The sequence below is a fragment of the Triticum dicoccoides genome, chromosome 4A, assembly GCF_002162155.2.
Source record: "Triticum dicoccoides isolate Atlit2015 ecotype Zavitan chromosome 4A, WEW_v2.0, whole genome shotgun sequence".
In the NCBI taxonomy this organism is placed as follows: Eukaryota; Viridiplantae; Streptophyta; class Magnoliopsida; order Poales; family Poaceae; genus Triticum; species Triticum dicoccoides.
The window spans coordinates 740,409,797-740,417,152 of record NC_041386.1 but is presented as its reverse complement, the minus strand read 5'-3'; the positions used below and the strand labels follow the sequence as shown (position 1 = coordinate 740,417,152).

Here is a 7,356-nt window from a genome sequence, read left to right as displayed (position 1 = left end):
CGGTTTTATTTTTTGCTTTTTGGAAAAACACAAATATTTCTTTGTTTTCTTAAAGAAAATGAACAAACTTGAATTTATCTGTTTTTGTTAGAACTGAAACATATTTTGAAGACGGACATTTTGAACAAATGATTTTTTTTGAAACACAATTAATATGGATCGGGGAGTATTAAGATTTTAAATTTTGTGAACAATTTTGAATATATTTTTAAAAATGGACTATCTTTTGGAAATTCTGAGAATTTTTTAAAAGCATGAACATGTTGAAAAATGTGAATATTTTTTGAAAGCAAGAACAAATTGAAACACTCATTTTTAAAACAAATGCACTCTCGGTGTCCGTAGTTAAAAAAGGATTTTTGGTGTCCACTTGATCACAAACCAGTCCGAAGATGGCAATCCAAAGACGATGAGCTCGGCGAGAAAAATGTAAAACTAATTTGTAATTCCACATAAATGACCCATGCAGAATCCATACAAAACGCAATCCAGCCAACCATTTATAATGATATATTTAAAGGAAACTGAATCACGCGGCATGTTGTTTCAGAATCACGTTTATATTCTCTCCCATAGAAGATTTACTTCAGTTCTTTCAAGACAGAACCATACAACAAAATGTTTCAGATGTCAGAATACTCTGAGTCAGTTTATACACTCTGAAATATAAATTCAGGCCATATACATCCCGCTTTTGCAGCTAACCTAGCAAGTATTACACTTCTAGAACCAAAAACTTGAAAGTGGAATAGCACAGAATTAGTAAAGAACTAACCTCCATTTGAAGAAATAATTCTGCAAATACAATATGGATCAAAAATTCAGAGATCTTATGAGAGGTGGACTGATGCCCAATATATCGGGAAACAATATGCATGTTTCACGATGTAGCTAGAACTGAAGCAAATTATCTAGAAGGAATAGAAAGAGAAATTAGTTCATGATCCAGGGACAAAATTGGTAAACAATACTATTATATTAAAAAGAAACATCAACATCCATAAATTTCACAATGACACGACTACAGTCTTGTGCCATATTCGGTTACACGCCATGAAATGGAAGAGAACCGCACATAGTGGTGAGCAGCTGGCTTTGCCTGACCGAGCAGCGAGAAACAAAATTTCCAAAATTTTGCTAATTTCTATTTTTTTAAGTAAACATCGGAGCTTCAAAAACATAGTACAATGAAAAGGATAGAAGAAGATTTCCAGCTAACTTTAAAGATCTTGTCAACTGCAGCATAAAACCACAGTTGCAATAAGCTAAATTACGTAAAATAAAGATAAAAGTAACCAAAGTAACATGTTTCTTTCTAATCCCTATTTATAAATTTAGTCAGATCTTGCTACTGGCAAGGAGGGTGGGATTTCCAGAACTCAGCTGACTACTGCTTATAAGACAATTAAGCAGAGACCATATGTGGCTTCGATCCAGGATTTGGTTTAGCGCCAAAACAACGCTTGGATCCGTGAAACAAACAATTCATCTCAGCAAAAGCAGCTACAAATATTTTATTGGGTCATGTAAAGAGAATGGGCAGATAACACCAATCAGTTTAGGATTGATCCAAGGCCACATAGAAATGTCCCGAGATTCACTGCTGCCAGAATGGAGCAGATGCATTTAGTTAAGCATGAATATTTGCCGTGTGATTCCACAGTATGCACTATACGTACTTTAGTTAAGTATGGATATATATCTGAACTTGCAAAATATACATTGGTCAGTGCTATTCTTTTCGATTCAAATTTTGTGTTCTACCATGATATAGAAATTGCATATAAATTACAGTTCAAAACAGGTAATGTAAATGAAAAAAGTTACATATATTTATCACCGTTGTATGTTCAGTAAGTGTTCATAAATATATTTTATTTACCATATATTTTTACACAAAAAGAACACGGCAACATCTGGTTGGTGCCGCTCGGTGGCGAGGAGGCAGCGTTTTCCTTAGCACCAATTACTGGAGATGCACACTACGGCGTGGATTGAGCTACAATGGGTGTGGGGTCCAGGAGAGAGCATGAATGGAGCAGTAAGGAGGGAGCGTGTGGGAGTGGGGGAACCGTGAGGGGCGATGGAATAGAGGAAGAAAATCCTTTTAATATAACCACTACTGCTCCTTATATAGGTGCAGCTACGACCCACGCACACCTAACGCTAGGTTACAGACAAAATCATGGTATAAGCACAGGGGTTCTTATAGAGCAGACATGTCCAGTTCCTAAAGATTGCTTCTATTTTATCCTTAAGATTTTTAGTGCCATTGGAATTTAGAGCATATCTGTTCTGTGACATAAAGAAAAGCATGATCTTTGGTATACTATAGAAAAAACATAATCACCATTTAGAGCTTGAAAAACATCATCTTGAAGAATGATTTTTTCTTCAAGATTTCGCCACAAGAATCCTATACAAAACACTCCGATCCAATATGAGGTCGGTGGAACTACATACCTGACATGACAAAGAACATATCACTCACCTAGGATTGTTTTTAAGTAGCATCACTCATGAGCAGGATAAGTGGCCTTCAGTGGGATGTAGTCCAATTCGTCACCAAAGAATCTAAAATCTACACAACACAGGTTGTTATCATGGTGGACGGCAACAACACCCTCTCTAACGTAGATATCGCTGCAAGGTGCATTGGCCTGTCCGCTGCCGCGCCCGTCGTGGCAACATCAGGATGGTGGTGACTCGGGCCTGGTTCCCCCTGGACTGGAAGAGCCTGATGGCTTGCGCCTAGAAAAATATCAAACTACATCTTAAGCAATGTCTACATTCCACCAAAATGGAAAAAGGATGCAAACAGAAATTTAGTATAATTGCAAGGAAATATGTGCTAATGAATTTTATGCAGACTAAGTGCACAATTAGGAAATAAAAAATATAAGCAGTCAAATACATGACCAAATAGCCGTAAAGTTCATTGACAAGAAAAGTTGTAGGAATGAAGATAAATTTTAGAAAATCTAAGCAGCGTGGACTCCATATCTAATACATGAAAGAAGAGCAAGCCCATGTAAGTTCCTGACCCCTTAACCACTGAGGCAAACTATTGTTGTAGCAAGACAAAATGGAGCTGCAAAGCAGGTTAAATTGCAACTCCACATCCAAACTTAGCATGGCACTACATCTTTCTTGTTCAGAAGTAATTGAAAGATATCCAAACATTGGCTAACATACTTTCAGAAAAGCGCAGTCCCGATCATACTCACAAATAGAAGTTTTGGTTTTCAACTGGCAGTGATTTTCCCCCTGCCGCAAGCCTCTGCCTACAGCTTTACAACTTTAAACTGAACCAACAAGTTATCATGTCATTTATTTACAAACTAATGCTTAGAAGACTAATTTCCCAAGGGCACGAGTCCAATATACTTTCAGAATGTGCAGTTTAGATTATCTTTTCTAGTAGCAATTCTGAACATAGCACAACAGTTTAGCTCCTGTTAGTTAAGCTCACAATATTTAAACCGAGAATTGCTCGCATGTCATGAATTTTTTTTGTAGTCGTAATCCCAGTAGTATTTACTTGCGCATTTAGGAATATCATAGTTAAAGCTAAAGAGGAATTTTCCTAGCATAATTTACATTTTAGAAGCTTATACAGTAGTAAAAGTAAATACAGATGGTTGAGAAGGAAGGAAGGAGCTGATGCTGCTGCTCCAGACCAAATCAAATCAAGGTGCTGCACTGTAGACCCTGCAATCTATCCATCCATTCAATCCATATACAATCAGGTATTTGCACAGAAGGTGCAAACAGTCCACTGTAGACACTGCAGCAGAGAATAGATAGAGCTTCACCTGCAGAGCAGAGAATCCAATGGAATCCAACAGAGGGGGGAAGAAAAGAAGGAAGACCTGCAGATGGTGGAGGCCTCAAGGACGATGACCTGAAGATGGTGAGGGAACCCCATCACCATCAGGAAGAAGAATGCTTGAGCTACTGGTCCATGGCGATGTTGGGTGTGTGCCTGCGTGAGGGAGAGAATATCATCAGGGAAGGGGAGGAAAGAAGAGCAGAACCCTGGTGTCGGCACTCCCCTCTCCTCACGGGATTCAAGCGGTCGCCGAGGGAGAAGAGAAGGGGCGGAGGGGTTTCTAAGTCATACCGCCGTCGTCGAGGTAGCCACCATCGTCATCATCGCCGTCGGTCACCATGGCCCGGCGGCTAGGTTATCCGGCGCGAGGAATGAGGGAGGGAGGGCGGATCTGACCGCGCCTGAGCTGTCGTGGCCACAGAGAGAAGGGGAGGGGTCGCCGCGGCCATGGAGGCCCTCCTCCAACTACAAGGACTACGCGCTGCCACGCCAGATCCTTCCGTCTCCCGCGCCCGTCTGCCATCACCCGGCTCCGGCGAGCATGCGTGGGTCGCCGCACCGCCCCTCTTTTCTCCCATCTTCTCTTCCTCATCACCCTGTCTCTTTTCTTCCATGGATCCGCCCAGGAAACCACGCTCCGGCCTTCCTCATTGTCCCCGGCGACCCCTGCCTCGCCGCCCGCCACCGGATCCGCCTCCCCAGCCCCTGCCGTGCACAGATCCGCTGCTGCACCCTCCGCGCCCCCAGCGGCACGAGCGACCGCGTTGACGTAAAAAAGACCGCGGGTTGAATATACCAAACTACAGGGTCCTTTTTGTAAAAACGAAACATTTCCCCAAATTAGCCACTTAAAACGGGACTGCGGGTTGAATAAGCAAAACGACAGGGATTTTTTTGCAAAACTGATGACGACGTACGACCAGAAGCAATAGCCGGTTTATTAGTAGGTAAAGATATCCTTTGGTCTACAGAATAGTATTCAGACTACTGCAGCGGGATTTCTTGACCGTCTCAGATTGGCAATTTGCGGCGGTCCCTGAAAACAATCTGGCTGGCGGATTATTACGGCGCCTCCGGCGGCCGTACGCAGCCCTTAGCTCTTGTCCTGACCATGTAGAATTAATCACAACTCTGATCATAAACAATGAACACGCCGGTTCTGCCAAAAAACTGTCCCATGCCGGATCATCTTGCGTGATTCTTCCGTGCCGGTTCTTCTTCATCCGGCTAATTCACAAACTTCTCGAAACCCGGGTAAAGATCCCTCCAAAAACTCAACACCACCGTGCGCAAGCCCCACGGTGGGCGCCAACTGTCGTGGAATTGTCACGGCAGATGTCCTTAGTGCCAGGACTTAGTCGCGAGGCCAACGCATCTATGTGGTAGCTTGAACGGGTTGAGCGGAATCGAGAGACACAACACATAAGATGAGGATTTAGACAGCTTCGGGCCCCGGGAAACATCATCCGGGATATCCCTACATGATGTTTGTGGCTAGGTCTCATTATGCTCATTAGGGAGTCGCCGTAAGCCGGCTCTCCTCTTTGTATCTATCCCTAAATATTGTTTCTTGTTGCTTGTCCCTCCTTATATAAGTTAGAGGGGTGGGTTACATGTGGAGTCCTAGTAGGACTAGGACTAGCCTATCTTCTTTTACAAGTTAAATACAAGTCCGGGTCTTGCTTCCTCCTAAAGGAAATATTTGTCATCCCTTTCCTCTTAAGCCGGCCCATCATAACGTGAGCCGGCCTTATGGGCTTTGGGCCTCATTGTCCATCTGACCCGCCCGCCGGGTCTCCAGTGAGTCATAATGTCCAGGCGGGTTATATGTAAACCGCCATGTCCAGGCAGATCGCCAGTGAGTCGCCTAGCTCCAGCCGGGTCTTCTGGTGAATCGCCTTGTCCGGCCGGGTCATAACTCCGGCCAGGTCATACCGCGGGGTATATCCCCGACAAATAGGTTTGGCCCTGTCTGCAACTTCCTAATTTCTCCCAACCAGACTGCTTTCCTAAAGGGGAGGTTTATCCTTGAAAGCATAGTGGCTGCCCATGAGGGGATGCATGCAGTTGCCTCTAATAAGATGCCTGGTTTTTGTTTTAAGCTTGACTATGAGAAAGCATATGATATGATTAGTAGAGAATTTCTCCTGAAGACGCTGAGGAAAAGAGGGATTGGTCCTAATTGGATGTATAAAATTGAAACCTTACTTTGCAATGGTTCTGTTGGTGTCAGAGTAAATGACACCAATAGTGACTATTTTTTAGCTGGCAAAGGAGCTAGACAAGGAGATCCTTTCTCCCCCCTGCTGTTCAATTTAGTGGCTGATGTTTTCACTAGAATTCTGATCAAAGCTGCAAATGCAAATTTAATAGCTGGTGTTTTTCCTCCCTCTAACCCTGCTGGTGTCATTAGCATGAAGTATGCTGATGACACCCTTCTTTTCTTAGATAAGAACCTGGATCATGCCAAGAACCTTACATGGCTTCTCTCCTGTTTTGAACAAATTTCTGGTATGAGAATCAATTTTCATAAATGTGATCTGGTTCCTATTAATGTTGACAGAGAAGAGGCCATAGCTTTTGCTCAAATATTAGGTTATAAAATTAGTTCTTTTCCTATCAAGTATTTAGGCGCCCCTCTTCATTTTAATAAAGTGCGGAGGGAAGATCTGCAACCTACTATAGATAAGATTATTAAGAAAGCGGCTGGGTGGAGGGGGAGGCTGCTTTCTTTTGGCAAGAGACTTATATTGGTCCAAGCCTGTTTAGCCAGTATCCCCACTTACCTCATGGGCTTTATTAAGTTTCCTAAATGGGCCATCAAACTTATTAACTCCCAATTAGCTCATTGCTTTTGGGACGATTACGAAGTCCATCATAAATATCATCTGACTGCCTGGAACTCTATTAATATGAGAAAAGAATTTGAGGGCTTTGGTATTACTGACCTAGGGGATATGAATCTGGCTCTATTAGCCTCTTGGGTCAGTAGATACTACAATGCTGAAGGTAAAATTTGGAAGAATATTATTGACTCCAAGTACAAACCTCAGAATAGCAACATCTTTGCTTGCTCTACTAATGGAGCCTCCCCTTTCTGGAAAGGGGTGATCTGGGCAGCTCAAGCTGCTAAGCTTGGCTTTTCCTGGAAGATAGGCAATGGCAAAAGAACTAGGTTTTGGGAAGATCACTGGTTCGGCAATTCTACTTTAGCCACCCAATATTGGGACTTGTACAATTTAGCTTATGAACATAATGTCACTATTGACAAAATCTGGGATGGACACAATCTGAAGATTACTTTCAGAAGGTGTTTTACTCAGGAGCAATTAGCTGGCTGGCATGAACTTGTGGACATAGCTAGCTCCATTAGTTTTGTGGATGAGGATGACACCCCAATTTGGAATCTGAATACTAAAGGGGTATATACTGTCAAATCCTTCTACAAGTTTATTAATTTTAGAGGGGTTTTACCTACTTCCACTCCTGCTGTGTGGAGTATAAAAATTCCCCCCAGGATTCAG

At 42.6% G+C, this 7,356-nt stretch overlaps 1 long non-coding RNA gene across 1 annotated transcript; it reads right to left on the bottom strand.

Annotated features, from left to right (window-relative positions):
- Positions 1-2,434: 2,434 nt before the first annotated feature.
- LOC119289990 lies at positions 2,435-4,366 on the bottom strand. The gene is made up of 3 exons (XR_005141672.1): positions 4,124-4,366; positions 3,873-3,985; positions 2,435-2,751 (listed from the first exon to the last, which is right to left on the bottom strand). It is a non-coding gene; the product is annotated as an uncharacterized LOC119289990 (long non-coding RNA).
- Positions 4,367-7,356: the final 2,990 nt, after the last annotated feature.